The sequence below is a fragment of the Nothoprocta perdicaria genome, unplaced genomic scaffold (genome assembly GCF_003342845.1).
Source record: "Nothoprocta perdicaria isolate Ctin4 unplaced genomic scaffold, notPer1 scaffold_190, whole genome shotgun sequence".
NCBI classification, from domain to species: Eukaryota; Metazoa; Chordata; class Aves; order Tinamiformes; family Tinamidae; genus Nothoprocta; species Nothoprocta perdicaria.
In genome coordinates, this window is record NW_020455094.1 from 1230745 (window position 1) to 1249922 (window position 19178).

At 39.2% G+C, this 19178-nt stretch overlaps 1 protein-coding gene across 1 annotated transcript in view; it reads right to left on the reverse strand.

The window, feature by feature from the left end:
- Positions 1-19178, reverse strand: part of EPS8 (epidermal growth factor receptor pathway substrate 8) — a 96595-nt gene that overhangs the window by 72763 nt on the left and 4654 nt on the right. The window lies entirely within an intron of this gene.

A 19178-nucleotide genomic window follows, 5' to 3' on the forward strand; every position in this document is an offset into this window, starting at 1 on the left:
TGTGTTTTTCTCCCCGAAACTATAGTAAAGGCCAAGGGGGAAAAAAAATAGTTCACACATTTTTCAATCTTAAATTTTGGTTTGGTTGTGGAGATATATGTTTTTTTTATATATATATATATATTTATATATATTTATATATATATATGCGCGCACACACACATATCCACAAGGATAATCAAAATTCTTGAAAGACTTATCAGAAGATAGTGATGAACTTTCAGATGAACCTATAAGCAGGATGTAGTGGGTAAGTTCATGACATTATACAGGATTTGGGACTGGAAGGAAGCCAAAATAATTTTTCTGTCCAAATAATCATTATAAGTCAAATATTTGATAGGCTTCAAGATGGCACAAAAAGAAGCAAAAGAATACTGAAAAGGAAGAAGTGCTATGCTTCTGATCAGAAGTCATATGCTTCTGATATTAAATCTCATGCTGTGCAACTTGGATGTTACATACACATTCTTCTCAGAATCCTGTAAGTATTAGTCTTGCCCAATTTGAAACCTGAATCAGGAAATCTGATGGAAACTTTCTCAACTCTGAAAACTAACGAGTTCTCAAAAGGAAATTTACTCTTCCCCAATTTGAAGTCTCCTGCTTCATCAGCTCATAGAAAAATTGTATCTTCTCATATGCCCCCTCCTTTTATTTAATTTTTTGTTTCTTTTTATTTATATGATGAAAAAAATACCTCAGTTGCCAGTATCAAATTGGTCAAATACAAAAATCAGATTCCTGAACTTAATAATTTTGGTAAATTTTGAGAAGAAAAAAAGAAAAAACAGCTGGAAGAGCTTCCTCTATCTTAAATCCTATCTTAGAGTTCAAGTTGTTTCTCCAGTCATATTTGTGATTTTTTTAATTATAAACAGCACATACTGTGTTAAATACACACAAAGGTGAGCATATAATTTTTATTTTTCTACTTTTTAATAAGCCACCACACAACCATGGCATCTGGAAATGAAGGGGTTAGAAGTTAACTGTTAAAAAGTACAACTTGAACCTGCCTGGGTTCAGTGAAGGTTCCACAGAGGTAAAGCTTAATTATTTACATTTTTTTTCCACGAAAGGAGATTCCAAGGTCATTTATTACCAAGTGAGAATATAAACCACTGGCTTTTGTTTTTACAGTGCAATCACCAACACTTAATAAATAGCTGTAAGGTGAGTAGGGGAGACATCTACCCTTAAACAAAAATTGAGAGAGGGAGTTTGTGAGCCAGAGGCACAACAGAGCATCAATGTATTTGTAAAAGGGGAAAAAAAAAAAAAGGCAGGGGGAAGTAATCCAAAATAAGAAAGACATGAAACCTCCCTCAAACAAGCAGAGGCTGAAGCTTGAGTCCATGATGAGGAAGCAAGAGCCACTCCAGCACCCTGCTGTACCCATGGGGTCCACCACACACTTGACATTGGAAAGGCTGCTCATCACCTCTGGATCACGCTGTCCTTTGGAGGTGCAGTCTGAGGTCACCCACATGGTCCTCTCTACTGCAGGACTCCTTCATGAAGTACCACCACAGACCCATTTTGTGGGCACAGGATGGAGAGGATGGTAGGCGGGAAGAGTGGGACCAGGTTGCTTCAGCTCCTGGGAGCGAGTGGCCACACACAGGGAGGAGCAGGAAAAGCCCACGCCTCCCGAGCCAAGGAAGTACAAAGGTTTCAAAAACAACACACACCTGGGAGCAGAGACAGAAATACCAGCTGGCCTCAGCTTTTCGCCTGGTGATACAATCCACAGATCCAGCATGGGCTTTTGTGACTGCTTCCATCAGACCCAAGCCTCCTAAGTGCAGAACTACCAACTCCCACCAAGTCCCTCATGACCAGGAGATGCAAACTGATATGAAGTTCTTCCTCCAAAGCCTGGATGTCATCAGGTGCCTGCATATTTGCATCTCTATACCGGTGACTCTCAAGGTCCTAAAGTCATCATTTCACACTGCTCACAGAAACATACTATTTCTCCTCGTTCTACTTTGGTAAGGCAAAACCAAAAGTTCAAGGAGGAGAAAGAATGAAAGGAGGATTTTCAAGAGAACAGTGATGGATGCAATTGCAGAGCAAGCATTACAGCATAGCTCAGGATATCATTTGAGCTCTACATGGCATGGCTTTCCTGGATGCCCTGCATCATTGACTCTGCACCCTCACAAGCATCCGAAGTTATGGCTCAGGCCACCGGCAAAGAAGATCCAGAAAAAGTCCAGTCGAATTGCAATTTGGAGGTCTGTCTTTGAGAATAATGTAACTTAATACACATGAGAAGAAAGAAAGAAAGAAAGAAAGAAAGAAAGAAAGAAAGAAAGAAAGAAAGAAAGAAAGAAAGAAAGAAAGAAAGAAAGAAAGAAAGAAAGANAGAAAGAAAGAAAGAAAGAAAGAAAGAAAGAAAGAAAGAAAGAAAGAAAGAAAGAAAGAAAGAAAGAAAGAAAGAAAGAAAGAAAGAAAGAAAGAGCCTAATTTGCAGAACCTGCCTTCTGAAACCAGAGGTTTTTAAGGTCACTAAGATCAGATACCCCAAAAGGCAGATATCCCAAGACATAAAACGTGATCTAGCCACTTTGTTGGTTGACTTCCAGTTCATATCTGTACTAGTTCAGACTTGTATTTACTGTTTAAGTTCCCAAAGCACATGATTCTTCTTCAACTTAAAAAAAAAAAAAAAAAAAAAAAAAAAAAGTTCTGTTATGTATCTGTTATGCACTACTAGTTAGTGTGCACTGGACCACAAAACACCATTTGTAGGACAAAAGTTTTGGTAGGATACATATCATTCTAGGCAAACAATGGCATGTTTATGCTACATGACGACAGCAGTAGCAAAAACCAGTTCTTGGTCACATGAAGAATGGAAGTCCTGTGATTCAACAACGTAACTAGCTAGCTACAAAACAAGTATATACAAATATATCACTGAAATTAATGTAGATAAGTTTTATTTTGGTGAACCAATGGAATCTCTATGATGCCAAAGAATTACTTTTAAATAGACAGAAAAGGACACAGTAAGTTAAAGTATTGGAGGCGAATACAATGTTACAAGGGTTTTTGTTTGTTTGTTTGTTCTTAAAACTTGTTTAAAGCTTATGTCAAAGGGATGGCCACAGAATGCTGTTCAATGTTCTAAAGACAATCAAGAATAAGAACTAAGATTCATCCCAAATGTATATGAGCCTTTATTTTTAAAGCTTTATTAATTCTACAGTGCTTTATCAAGATCCTTTGAATATCATCCTACTTACGTACCACAAATATACTGTGCTGCAAGAAGAGATGCCTTAACTCCTCTCTATCTCATGGTCTGCAACTCCTTAAACCACCTGATACTCAGCAAGTGACCTACAAGGCATTCCCTGACCACCAGCAATAAGTAAATTTCCTCATCTTTGTCCCATCCTTGTATCCCATTATATCTGAATAAGGTATCTGGCAAGATCATTGCTGCCAATTTAGGAATCATAGGGCACTCAATGCACTTTTAGGATACCTATGGTTGGAAGGGACAAACTGCAAGAAAAGCAGGGCAGGGACAGAAAATCACAGAATCACAGAATATTCAAGGTTGGAAGGGACCTCTAGAGATCATCTAGTCCAACCTTCCTGCTCCAGCAGGGACACCTAGAGCATGTGGCACAGGTTCAGGTGGGTTTTGAAGGCCTCCAGAGAAGGCAGAGGAAAGACCTCCAGAGAAAAAGGCAGAAATACAGTGTAAGAGGGGGACAGTGGACATGGTATAGGCCAGGAGGAGTTAGGAGAGTAAGTCTCTGGAGATCAGCGGCATGGCCAATCGGCTAACACACAGGAAGGTTCCTGCAGACCAGTTTACTATGGCTTGCAAGGTCCCTGGTGACCTAGAGATCCCAGTTCAGGAAGACATCTGTGTTTGCAACAGCCTTGCTGCAGCTGTTTATACAGTCCCCCTCGCCGAGGCCTCAGGATAGGGGCCGCAGGGGGGAGTGAGATTGAATTACAACAAGCTCCGTTCTCCAGCGCAGACAGGAGAATGAACATTTAATATCTAGTGCAGACAATCTGTCAGGCTGTAAATCGATATCAACATTCTGGATTAGTACAAAAAGAAAAAAAAAAAATCACAGCACCACAATGTGCCTGGATATGCTTGACTTTGCCTCTTTGGACGCAGCATATACGTTGGGGCCACAAAAAGAAGCTGTGCTGAGCACAGCTTCATGTTTTGACCACTGTCATGACTCCCACAGAGAAGCAGCAGCTGTGTTAAGGTAATATGCTTGAAAACAGCCACTCAGGACAGTGCTGAAAGTTCACTGCATTAGAAGTTATGCCCAAAAAGATAGCAACAAGTTTTGCAGTTCACACTGAGAAGTTAAATAACCACTTCACTTCCACCAAGAGCAACAGTGCAAGCAATACTCTAAGCAAATTCCAAGTACTTGAACAAACTGCAGCACTTCAAATGGCATGCTGCTTAAAACCCCTGGTGGTTATAGTAACTGCTGGCAAACGAAAGACCTGCTTCCTTCCACCCTTGCTCTCTACAGCACAGACAAGTGACCTCAGTGGTGGGAGAAGGTCAGTGTAGATCTGAGAAGAACCATTTTCACTATCCCATTTCCGTAACTAAATTCACATTCTGGAGGCAAAGAAAGCTTTATTAAAAAACATGGTTAATTCTTGCAACTTGAAAGAAAATGCAGGAGCAGCAACAACGAGCACCTCAGCCTCCAAAAGACAACCCCATTCCAGGAAAACAAGTCCACACAAGCATGAACAATCTCAAAAACACTCCCCCCAAAAGGGATGGGAATCTCAACCCTTACCCTTCAAACCCTTAACCCTTACCCTTCAAACTGCAAAGTATCCTTCAAAGTGTACTTTGTACACTAAACTAAAATCACTGTTCTGCAGCTCAAACTTAAGGGTTCATAGTTTTTTGGGGGGTTTTTTTTTGCCCTTTCCCAGTGTCTTTGCATCTCCCCTGCCTTCCACAAGTACAAACTCAGTGGTCCAGAAGCTGTTTCACACAGTTTCTTGATGCTCCAGAGAAGTGATTTCTAGATTTTCAGATAATCAAGTCTCAGTATTTTTCCAATAACATGCATCCTTAACTATACACTGGTAACTGTCTTTTGGTGGAAAGCAAACCTCAAATTAATTCTAAGCAGAAAAGCTACTGCATTCTTTAACGGTTTGGCTTTGACTCCCTAGTCTCAAGTATGTACTAAAGCCACGATAAGAAGCTGTGCAAAGAACCACAGAGCATACATCAAATAACGTAAATGAAAGGTTTTCATGGAGCCTGAAAGCCTAACCACTCAGCACTGCAAACTGCAGCAGGGGAAATACTCACATCAACATCATCAGCTCATACTGGCCTGCTAGTAGCAATTTTTCTTTTTACCAATTAGCACTGAATCCCCAACCTCTTACAACACTGAGAAAAAAAAATACTACAATATAATTAATTCCCTGTAGCTCCTCTTTCGCTCATAGCTCAGTGCTCATTTATAGCACAGTTATACCTTTTTGCTCACTTGCTAACGCACTACCAGTAGGCTTGTAGTTCTGGCTGCAGGGAAAAATGATCAAAATAGTCATTAGTTTTTTGCTTGTAAAAGGGAGGAATTGTAATGATACAAAAAAAAAAAAAAAAAAAAGCATCTGAAACCCTAACAGTGCTTTTGTGATAAAAATCTAGGTTATTTCATTTCTGTGGGTCTGACTGGTATTTCAACCAACAGTTCCAGGGTGGCTGCAGACAGCTTCAGCTAATAGAAATTAGTCTTTGAACATATTTGATAAATGCTGAAGTAATGGGGGAAAAAAATAAAGCAAATAAATTGTGAAAGCAATCTTAAAGTACCTTTCTGGATGTAATTCCTCCTCAAATAGCTTTCCATCTCTCTTTCTCCCTGCCCTTCTTTTTTTTTTTTTGGTTTTTTTTTTTTTTTTTTTTTTGTTTAAAAGTAGTACAAAACAAATACTAAGAGTGAAGGTAGCAGTTCTGGTCTGATAAACAACAGCATAAAAATGGCACCTTTGCACTCAGCAGAGCTGCCTCCGGTGTGCAGTCAAGAGTAATTGCTGCTGACTAGTGAGATAAATAAGGGTCTACAACTTCCACGCTTGTTTGAAATAGATCAGTGCTATTGCAGTGAAGCAAACTGAATTCTACTGCATTTTCTATAAAGCTCAGTTCTTCATTAATTTTCAATTACGTATCTGGACAGTTCCTGCTGCACCACTCAATAACAGGTAATGGGATAAAGAGACCATGTCAGAGCAAGCTTTGGTCTGCAGAAACTTTATGAGGTGAAAACATTCTGCCAAGTAGAGTGTTCTACAGCACTGGCAAATGTTTAATCCAGAGCCAAAAAGGAAACTCCAGCCCCATAAAGCTGCTTTTAAACAATCGCTTCCCAAACTTAATGGCTTGCAGGGCTTTTTTTCACAGGACAGACAAGTAATCTTAAAGGGTAAAAAGTACAGCGAGTATGTACTGGCGAGATTTGCCAGTTTTCACGGCCAAAGATTTATGTTATATGGGTATTTTGCATATGTATCATATAGAATAAAAAGATAATATACATATAATGTGCATAAACACCAACTCAGTGCACAATACAAGCCAGAAGAAAAAAAAATAAAACAAACTGTACCCCCTGTACTCTGGTGTATATATAAGGAATAACACTAAAATATGTTTACAGGATTGGTTAGCGATGACTGAAAAGAAATAAACCATGCAAATTTTCACCACTTCAATGTGGTACACTATAAGTGTTATGAGCCAGTAGAAACATTATGAAAGGAAACATATGTCCAAAAATGAGGGTTTAAAATAATTTGGAAGATATTCATTCTAAATATTGTTGAAATAATCAGTAACAATGCACATTCTTTGGAATCTAGAAGTCAGATAAGAATGCCTCTAAAATAAGAGGCACATAGGAAAACAGGAAACGTGGCCATTATTTTCACTGTTATTGTCATACTATTAGGCATGCATGATTCCAGTTTGAAACTTCTGAAAAAAACAACTAACAACTACCAAAGATTTCGTGCTCCTATTTGTATTCAGAGCTTGTCACCCATCTACATTTCTGATTTAAGAAGATGACTGACATCAAAACAACAAAGTATTTTCCTCATCCTGAAAGTGCCTTCAAATCTTGCCAGAGAAGATCAGAAGAGTTTGTTCTTCTTTTCGTTGAATCTTTAGGTCAAATATTTTAAGTAGCTTAGCTTACTTTATTGTGTGCCAAAAAACACTAAATTCTCTAGATTTCTTGGCTTTTCACAACTTTGGCAGCCAAGTCTTTTAGTTATGTCAAGCTCCTACAAGAATTAAATGATGTTCTAGTTAACCTGACATAAAAGGCTGCATCGTTATCTGGGGAACATCAGCACAGCACCACATACACTTGGTAGCGATTGCATCTTTATGTCCACAAGACCTGTCTCCAGCACTGTTCTAATCCATGAGCCAGGGTAATTTGGGGGAGACTGCTGCTCCTAAGGGAAGGAGGAAATCCTTCTGACACAGGCTGCCCCTCTTGCATTTATTTATTACTTTTACTACTTCCTCCTCTCTGCCCGTATTATAGAGGCAGCTGTTAGAGCTGCTCAAAGATTCGGGATTTGAGAATGAGTCCCAGGAAAGGTATTAACAGGCAGGTGATATAACTGCAGGCCTGCAATGCATCTTGACGCAGCCGATGGCCTCGGATGAATCATTTTTGTATGGGGAAAAAAAATCTATTTTTAAAGATTAGTTAATATATTGACATGATTATATATATGTTAGATAGATGTAAGATGTATACATAGATGTAAGATGATTACATAGATGTAAGATGTATGTATGTTACATAGATGTACCCCTATATATGTTCCAATCACCTGCATACGAGGAACAACTTTCCTAGTACTCAGATAATGACACTTCAAAATAAATAGATATTTCAGCGAGAAATTACAATAAGCCTATCACCATTCCACTATTTCAAAATAGGAAAGAGCCTCAACTATCTCTTTCCCCAACCTGGCAACTTCAGGGTGGATTTAGGATTATCTGTCCCTGTGCTCCAAGGGTTCACACCAGACAGAGCTTTGCTAGTCTGGGCTGCTTTCTGAAACCTTTTGCATCTAGTTTCTTGGATGCCTTGTACATCACGAGATGTAGCTCATCCTTGACCACAGGAGGCAGATGATCTCGCTATGCTTTTATTTCTTTCACATGAAGCCTTATAAGCATTTGCTCTCAGTCAGCAGGCAACGATTAGGTTAGTTATGGAAAATAAGTCTGCTTTTACCCTGATAATCTAATGGTCCTCTTTTGTGTGGACCACGCAGCATCACCAAGAATTTTTTTTTTTTTTTGGCCAGGTTTTATGGCTCAAGTGGAAAACAGAGGTAAACTTTCAAGATGTATCAGTAAGTGTTTCATAAATTCATTGCTTGTTTCCTTGTCAGAGGTTGACAAGTTTAACCTGATAAGTAAAGGTATTTCCCTATCTCCCATCTCTGGTACAATTAACTTCTGTAGCTGTGCAGTTGCACAGGAACACACTGAGATTTAGTCTTGTGCTAAAAACAGCAACCCCTGGGCCTCATTACACCAGCACAGCCCTGCTGATCCTTCTTGTACTGGCTGCATATCTTTGCCCATGATTAGAAATACTGTTTTTCTAAATGAGACTGAAAATTTTATTTATTTATCTTCCACTTTGTATTAAAATAACCCATAGCTGAGCAGACAGAACCGTACTGAATGTGCACTTATTAAAAGGCAAAATATCTCAAAAACACAACCTACCACATTAGGAAACATTAAGAGATTCTTCACTTGTTTCCATATCACACCTTATATCGTAGCCATCACCTTCCTCACTACCTCCCAAAGCAGCTTCCTTTACGCTCACCTTTTTTTTCCCCCCCTTACTGAAGTGCGTAATTCACCAAAAAGAAGACAAAAAGGAAGGAGTTAGGTATATAGCAAGAATCCACCTATATTTCTTGTTTCCAGCCACCAGCCAACTTTTGTCCTCTTAAATGGCAGCAAGTAAGACCTTGCAGAGCATGGTGTTGTTAACAGACATGGTAACACACATTTATGTGCCATGATAGCTACTGAAGTATTTACCTCTGTGCATCAAAGGTGTCACTAATTTGTAACATTCTCCCTCTCTGATGTGGGGAAGCAAAACCAATTCCGTGCTCAGATTTAATTTCTTGACTGGTCATAGAACAGAATGACCTGATTATTTTCTTCCAATTCCAAATGCATAAGTGATTAAAAGCATATTGCGCTTTGACACACTGTTGAAAGGAGATTTGTCACTTTAAAGAGCACCTTCTTTTAATAGGCAAAAAATAAGATGGAGCAAAAAAGGAAGTTCTAGGAAAAAAGGGTGCTTCTCTTTCTCTATGACTCTTAAATTAGGACTTTATTGATACAACTTTATTGATAAGATTCTTTACTTGATGATATATTTCTAAAGAGACTGTTCTAAACACAATTCCCTTGATTCTCTTCACGTTCTCTTTAGCTCTGCACATCTGTTCACATGGTTTCCACAAGTCTGCTTTTAAATTATGAGTAAACGTCACCTGCTGAAGGACAAAGATGAGGAACTAAAGGCCGAAGCCCTCATTGGTCCCAACCAGAAGCATCAGGGCTGACTGCAAATGATGCAACAGTGACCAAAGGGAGCAAAATGTGGACTGGCATCCTTACTGTACACCCACTCCAAGGAGACAGAAAGTACCTTCAGGAGCAGACTAGATGCTTCCAGACTTACAGCTGCTATTATCCAAGGCTTTTTCTTCCCACATGTTTTGCAATAGGAAATAAAGACAAACAAATCCAAATCAAATTAAATCTGTTTTTGTTTTGGTTTGCTTGTTTATGACCACTTATTGAAAGGAATTCAAAACTTCTGCATTTTAAGCAAACATTGGACAAAGCAATATAAAATCTCAGATCAGAACACACAGCATGGTCAGAAGAAAAACTCAGCTTTCAGAGAGTACAAATAACAGAAAAGCTAGAAATTGTGCAGCCAAGTGAAAAAATCTCCCTTTAGATCATCTCTACAAATTGGCTTTGGAAGTTCAAACAAACTTTTACCAGTGTGTAAATACAAACACACTAAAATAAGTTAAGGAGAGTTTTCTAAAGTAAAATAATTAGAAACTCTGCTGTTAAAAAAACCACTTTTTTTTCTCCAGTTAAATTTGATGAATTACCAGTATTCCTCCTCTGCACTACAGCAAAATCTACAGCATTTTAAAAATATGGAGGAGTTGACACATCTTTTTCTGGGGACAGAGAAAGGGAGCAATTCTGCATACAGCAGAGACAGGGAAGCACAAGCCCAAAAGTAGGATAGCAACGGTTTTGTATCTGAGGCAGTGATAATTGCTCATGAAGCTGCTGTAGACTATGCTTGACTGGTACTTTGGATTCATGATAAAAGGCACTCATGCACAAGGCAGCTGCAACTAGAAATCCCTTAGCATGGGTCAATATTCACAGCACATTGCAAATTTTGATTTATATTTCTAAATTAATTTCTACATCTGTAGAGCAAAAATCCTCTCAAAAAGATCAAGACCAATATCCCAGCAGCACACTGACATCCAAATGCTGAGGAAACTGTATACCACAAGCAACTGAAAATCCTAAATGTACTATCTCGTATTTGGAGTTGGGGTAGGGGAAAGTCTACTGTGATTACTTTAAAAGGGCTAAAACCATAACGACTGAGCAATAATCTGCTTCTGCAGAGCTCTGGTAATTCTTCATAGGCTGATCCACCTCTCTGCCCTTGCACAAGCTGAAGAGGTGCTTGAGAGTACCCCTTAGTTTTATATCCAGACACTCCTTCACCAATTCCCTTCCCTTGCCCAGCACTGAGTCCCGGGACACTACTGTGTGCATCTAGAGGGAAGGTAAGGTGGGAGACAGCCCATGGAGATCTATGAGTCAACCTATTTCTACAGCTAAGACAACCAAGCTACCCAACCATATTGTTATCTAAGGCAACCCACCATTTCCCAAAGCCTGAATATGATTTTCTATGACCCTCTGACAGCCTTTTTATTCATTTATTCATTTTAAAGCCCTCTTGAAGCAGCTGTTTTCACCAGACTCAGTCACACATCAGATTCAGTCGTGTGTGAAGATAGCCAGCATCTCCTCCTCTGCAAACAGTAAAGTGATAGTATCTACAGCAGTCCTTAAAGCTCAGCCTAACAGGCAATCTTAGAAGAATAATAATTATGAGAAAGATGGAAAATGAGCTGGAAACATGCAAGGCAAACACAAGGTGACTGAGAATAGGGGAGCACAGCTGTAACGCCCCTGCTCCAGAGCAGCAAATCAGAGTACAACATGTTTTGCACATTCTGAAAAGCAATAAAGCAATTCTTTCCTTGGACTACTGTAAGATATAGACTGGATAAGGTGTCATATGCTTCCTTGGACACAGGCTTTTATCAGTACATATTGGAGCGATGGAAAGTACGTCAAGTCAAAAGTTTCTAGTTAAAAGCGTACGCCGTGAAAAAAAAAAAAAAAAAAACCAACCACGATAACAAAGGTATTTTAAGAACATACATACCTGGACCCACTGCAATTTATTTCCTGCTTTGGGAACAGTAAAACCCCTTCATTGCCCTTAGGGGATGGGCAGCTGTGTTCTTCCTACTTCCAGGTCATTGATTTTCTTCCTCAATGACATAGTTAAGAGAGGGGAACAGGCAACTGATCTTGTCAGGCAGAAACAACTCACTGAGGCCGGAGCTGCTGCCTCTGCCTGCACCCTCCAACGAGAGGGTCTCACAAGGCACACTCTATGCCAGAGCCCTTAATTAGGATGCCAAGGAATACTCCATTTCCCATCTATCTCTGTCACTGCCACAGACACAGTAAGATGGAAATGAACCAGCAGCTCTCCAGGCATGAGTCACAACTATTTATCAGTATCTGCAGAAAAAGAAAGGTGCTTGAGGCCCTCAGCTGAGAGGACCTGGGCTAGATCCCATCTCAAGCATGCAACACTCGTTTCTCCTACACTCCACATTCAGTCTTGAGGTATTATTTTTTCCTCTCTTTATTTCATCTACAGAAAACATAAAGCTGGTCCTGACCCTCATGGGTCACCTCCCAACTCCTCATTTCAGTTTGTGTTTTGCAGTGAAAGGGGTAACATCCACCGAAACTTCATGGGGGGGAAGCAAGTGCTGTGGACACAGAGCCACTGCAAGGCCTGTGCAGACACTGGACATGGTCCAGAGGCCAAACCTGGTACCACACTTGTCTACACAGGCACCTGGGGACACTCCACTCTTTTCTGAATGACACACATTTTCCTTACTTTCCTCCTCACTCCAGTTCCAGGGAGGACACTGCTACAACTACACGTAACAACCTAAAAAAAGATTTCTCTTTCCTCCTTCCAAACTCACCATGTACCCTCAGTACCTATTGACAGACCAAGTCCTAAGTAAAGGTTACAACTAAAACCAATGATTGCACTAAGTCAGTGGGAAAACAGCACTTGAATCATCCGTTTAGCCAACAGAAAAGCACAAACAGGAAAGGCTCCACATTCTCTCTTCCTCTTCAGTACCAGACATTTAACTTGCTCCATGCTCCAACAGAAGTTGCTCCTACAGCAGCCAAGGACAGAGTGAAACGAAAGTGCAGAAATAACTTTGGGACTTCTCCAAGACTGCAATCACTTTAGAGATGTCCGAGTATGGAATCACTTCTGCACAAGATCTTTACAACAGATCTATTGATTCCTGTCTAAATAAAGTTGCTTTTATATAAGAAAAGTGACATGCATCTCATTCTCCCTTTCTACTGGAGTCACTGATTCACTCAGCAACTCATATCTCAGCATTTAATTTTTCCAACCTAAACAAACTGGAATAGTCCCTGCTCATTCCCAATACAGATATGTCACGCAGATCAAATTTTAGCCACTTCCATTCATACAAAACTCAAATAATTATCTGCCACACTATTTACTTGAGAGTCTATGCATTGCTTCTAATATTTTTCAGCATATAACAAGTCTTAGAAGTGATGCACTTCACTACTTTTGGGACAAAATCCAAACACTTAGGCAGGATATCCTCAGGATTAAGGTTGTGAAGTCACAGCTAAGATCAGCCTGAGCTAGACAATATTTTGTCAACAAACCAAAGTGTGTAGCCCTTGTAGTTTGGTGTCAGAAAAGTAACTCCAAATAAAGCCTAAGACTGCTGTGATTATAACATTTTCAGTATCTCAGAGTAACCAGATGCTGAAGCTCTTAAAAATAATGGTAATATTAATGCTTTAAGTTCTTCTGAAAGTCTTGTTTCACAACAGACTTTACTGCTACCTAGCTCAAGGTAAGGACCAACAGGGCAATATTCATCAATGCCGCATAATATTTTTTTCTTACGTACTTTGACGAAGGACATTCAAAATACTCTGTTAAAAACTTCAAGTGGCAAATAATTTACTCCTTTTTACCTTAAGTACAAGTATTTTAACCACAGAGCAGGCATGACTTCAGGTGCTGGTTTACCTTTCCCCAAATGACAAATAATTTTGCATATCAGGAAAGAGGTGTCATTTTCTCTGTGAGCTAACCTGTTTTATGAAGTTCCTCACCGAGTGTTTCAAGGGCGTTAACCTTCATTTAATAAGTAAAGATTTACTTTGTTTCTGAGCAACACCTACCCACTAACATTCGAATTTTACAATGGTGAATACAGTTGTAACAGGGGAGAAGCATGGCTACACCCAGTATCAGCATTAGTTTACCTGAAGGAATTTGGTATTAAAGTATCAGGAATTTAGTATTAAAGGATTAGAACATAGTATTTTCATGGCAGGAGCTTAACTTTACAAGACAAATATCTAGACAGTCCTAAAAACTGTATGACCAAGGTCAATTTTTATTATTTTGTGATAACACTAGCAACAAACACTGTAAATGTATATGTGCATACTAACTTATTGTCATTTTAAAACATGCAAATCAAGAATAAGGACCAAAAAAAGGACAACTGAGATTTTCAAGGCAAAACAGAGAACATACAGAATTCCTAGTGAAAGCAGTAGGTTACAAATTCCAGTCTACTTTTGTTTTTGTATTTAGGGGGTTTCTTTTTGCACATATCGAGGCATTATGTAATTTTATAACATACACACAGCTTTCCAGGTACAGCACAAACTTGACCTCACACATTCTATTAATGACATACAGGCACCTTCCATTATTTCAACAGCACATACAGTGCCTAACACCTAAGCACAGAGCAATTTAGAGTAAGAACTGGCAGGTTTTGCATACACAAGAAGCAACAGAAAGTCAGACAGGACACACATGCCTGTCTTAGTTTAGTTTTTCTAGGCCACACAAGTTTCAGGCACAAAGCCAGAGGCCTAAAGCAATGGTTACAAAGAGCTGTAACCACTGATTTCACCTGAGTATTATTACGGCAAGGCACAGATCACACAGCAACAGCTCAAATCAAAGGTGAAATCTTGCAATAGCAACAGACCTTACAAATGCTTCCCACTTAGAAGGATTGAAAGGATCAAACATTAGCTTCAAAAGTGGTCTTTAAGAAAGAGTTAAAAAGGCTTTGCCAATTTCCCTTATTCATTAATTTGAGTTTCTCTGCCACCAAAGAGGGGGAGCAAGCCAAGCAACTGATCACATATGCATGAATATATGGAGCACCTAAAAAGAAAAAAACTAATGAGAAAAACAACTCTGCCACATCAAGCAGCCTCTTAAGTAACTGTACTTTCTATATTAATACAAAATTTTCAAATAAATATGCTTTTTAGAGTGATAAAGACATCTTTATGAGAGATGATGAGCAAAATGCCATATAAAATGCCTTCAGTGGTAACACTGAAAAATTTCCCTGTTTTTTCAATTAATAGTATCCAATAAACAATGAATTACTTCAAAATAAAACACTGCTTTTCACATAAGGTACAATATTAAAAAATGGAGTTCTGATTTGGATTTCCTTTTGGCTTCTTTTTCTCTCAGAAAAATATAACAATGAGAAACAATTTAACATTTATAAAAGCAATAAAGTTTTTTAAAAGGCATACAAAAAAAGATTAGTGAGCACTGTAATAAAAATGCTTTCCTGTAGGAAGAACAGTCAATACATAATTAATCATGGCTCAAGTGTTTGATTCATTTAATATTTTACATTTACTAACAACTAGTACTTGACACTTGGCCACGTCAAAAGCAAATGATCTTTGTGACCTTTACTAAGAATTTCAGAAACAAAAGAAAATTCTTTTCTTAACCCTGCAGAGGGATCAGTGTGAAAACTGAAGCAGGAATGATAAGTAAAACTGAAGTGAAACCCTTTCTCATTATAAACTGAAACTCAACTGGCTGTTATAGACGAGTGCTATAAAAGTGTATGACTATCAAGGCTGTACCAGTATCCCAAACTTTACCTTTCTTTACAAGAAAGAACTCACATTTCCTCATTTACTCTATATACAATAAATCAAAGTTTTTCAACTTATTATGTCACTTAGTAGCTTCAACTAGCTACACACCTCTCTGAAGAGAGCTAAGAGATTCCTGAAGCTTCTCAAAAGTATGATGTAATCCCTCCCAGCACTATTTGATAGGAATACACAGTCAACGTGCAATCTGTTAAGTGGATCAGATCCCAGTTCACCAATGAAGACCACAGCAGTTTTCTCCTCCTTGTCCTAAACACTATTGAGCTCCGTAAGGCAAAATAAAGATGCAGCACTGTTATGCTTTGTAGAGGTTGCATAACTTAGGCAAGACACATGCTGTGACAGCAGGGCTTTCGCTATGAAATCGGATGGGCATCAGGAACTCGGTACTAGAAGCCTTGCCACACATCCAGCCTCTAAACACAGCATTAGCCATAAAACCCAGTTATGCTGGTTTGCCTTGGCCTAACTGTAGAGCAACCGCAGAGTGAAATTCAAGTGATGTCTGCAGGAAAGTGGCTGTTCTTTTAAACTGGAGTATGACTCAGTCACCCCTGCCCTGTCTACTCAACAGTCCATGTGTTTGGATGAGCAATTGCAAGAGCAGCAGCAAAAGGCCTAGCGCCTGCAGTGACAAGTGCGTGTGCTCTTAATGCTTCCTCCCCCTCAAAGAAAACACCAGATACGTCCTCAGGCAGCTACTTAGTGACTGAACACATATTGCCCATGCAATAGAAGGGATGGTAGGATACAGGAAACGGGCATCTATCTTTCCTCTTTAAAGCACATGCAGAACATGACAAGAGCATGCAGCTGTAACTAGCTGTTGAGGATTTCAAAGTGGCAACATGCAGTGGCTTCTCTGCAACATCAAAGCACTTATTCCCCCAAGCAGTGGAAAGCTACATTTTCATCTCACAATGAAAAGTGCAATTTCCAGCAGTACAATTTTATCAATCTTGTTTGACTACAGACATAACAAAAGTAGCTTGGCTAAAACTAAATTTGATAATTAAGTATCCAAGGTGAAGGACAAATTTATGCCATCTTTAGCTCACCTTTACAAATTTAGGCCATCTTTAGCCCACCTCTACCTTACTGCTTAGTACTATATTTAATACTACATGACCTGTCTGTGTGTCGGCAGAGTTTTCCATATTCAACTTCAAAATAAATACAAAATGGAAGAAATTTCCACCCTCAAGGGAACAAAAATATTCCTTCAGATTCAGATGTAACAGCTACGATACAAACTAAGCAGCCTTAATACAGTCTCCATCAGGTTATTTATTAAGCCTACATGAAACAGTCTCACTATTACACGTTTATTGGATCAACCATCACAATTTCAAGCCTTCACCAGGCATTGCAGCGATTTACAGAGACCACAGAGCTCTTCAGTTAGCACTGCCTGTACCTTACAGGTTCAGAGCTGTGTTTCCAGGAACAAGCTACAACTGCAGGCCGGGTAAAGAACACTTTTACAGCCATTTATTAAAATGCCATCTATAATCCCCATATTTCATACCTCATGCAATCAAACATTTCTAACAGGAGGATGTTTCTAAAGCATGTACTACCTGGAGTTTAAGTGCAGGTAACCTTTGACTTAAGTGCTGGAGGCAAGGAAGAGAAAACAGTAAAAGCTTTCTTCTTCAGTTACAGCATTTGCCCAGCCCTTAGCTAGAAGGATTTCTAAATTCAAGCAGCTAAGGGACAGATTTTACAGATTCCATGTGTTTTCCCGGTGTTCAAAGAGTACCAGAGGATAACAATAATATTTTAACTCTATTAAGCATTATTTTAAAGAGATAACAAGATACTGTCAGCATTAAAGCAATTCCATTCCTCTACTAGGTTCCCTGAATAAACACACACAGGAAAAACAATGCATTTCAGAGGAAAAAAATAAAAGAGCATGCATTGACTCCTTCTGCCAGCCATATTTTCTTCACACAAGCCAACATCAATCAATCTCTTCACTCAAAGTGCAATTTTCACTGTCTCTACGTAGAATACATTAATGAGTCTCCAGTATTAAAAAGAGGGGAAAAAAGTCTGTTTTATCAGATGTAGAAGAATAACTCTAGGACTCTAGGATGCACAATGCTGCTATTTATATGCACTAAAAGAAAAAGCTAGAACATTTTTGTCTTTCTTCAGGACAAGAGACACTTCTTTTTAAAGACAGTGTACTGGCTTCAGCTGACATAAAACACAAGTTTATAAAGCCAGAGGGATTTTGTCTTTTTCTTCTTCTTTATACTTCTGCCAACACTAAATTTAGCGTCAATTGAACTGCTGATCTGGCACATAGAGCAGCCCAAGAGTCAGCCAGATTTCCTATCCCCTCTTTAATTTATCAAGACCTTTATTACAAACCAGCTTTTGAATAGAATTAACACCGTCAAGTGATGAAGGTTCATTGAAGAGTCAAGAATAAAACAAAACAAGCTATATACACAAACACACGCACGCCATCCCCCTCACACAAGCTTTAGGCACTGGTTTCTACAAAAGCTACTTCAATTCTCTCCCAACTTGTCCATACCACCTATACCTGAATCTCTACCTGTATATGACTTTTAAAATCCTAGACAATCACTGTAATTCATCTCTCACCTGATAAAGCCACAACACTACCAATGAAATTCCAGAGACACCCCAAAGCTCATCCAAGCCCATTCCCTTTTGATTTCTTGCCTCCCCCCCCCCCCTTTTTTTTTTTTTTTTGGCAAATGGCACCTAGATAAAATCCTCTGACAACATGAAGTTTGCACATTAAGGAGCCCATTGACAGATGGATTCAGTTTAAAGCAGTGACTACAAACAGCTGCTGCTAATCACACGCTTGTAAAGCAAACTTGTTCATCACAAAATCTTTCAAATGAGCAGCCTAGAACAGAACAAATGGATTTGAAGAAGTATGGTAGGTGTCCAGTGTAAGCCTTGGAGAATGAGCTGGTAAGTAAAACACACAAAAGTACAAATAGTAGTAAAAATGCTGCTATTTTTGTAAATGCAGGCTCTATTCTATTAACTGCAGCTCCACATTCTCAAAAATCCAGGAAGCAAGCTTGAACAGGGTGTTAGAAGACATTATGAAATATACCTTTAATGAAGGTAATTTTAAATAAGTGAGCCCCAAAAGGAAGCTGACACCGTTTTGACTGTGCTGGTGAAAGCTCCAAGGCAACCTGCTTCACAGATCTGCCAGGGGACATTTCTCTGACTGCTCCAACTCAGCAAGGAGGTTCTTGCTGTGACACCCTCCTCCTTCAGAGACTGTAAGAGACCCTTGTGCTATTAGCAAGCTTTCTTCTTACTCTTCAAGCCTTTCACTATTGCTACAGTCAAGAGCAATGCAATCTTGGAAGTGCTTAGCCTCCTGGATGAAACCACCAGGAATTGTTTTTCCCATCCAGGAGATGGAAAGCTGACACAGAACTGAGTAACATGTGCGTTTATGGGGGGGAAGGAATTGCAAAAGTAGAAACTCCAATTTCACTGTATTTGTCATGGGCTGTGGATCATCTCTGAGAGACTTTTTTTTTCCTATAACTTGCTACAAGTTTTACATATGGTGCCACTTCGTACCATTAGGAACAGGGGCAATATACAGGGAAGAAAGTGGTCCAAGAGCTGTCTCTGGTGGTAAATCCTTCCC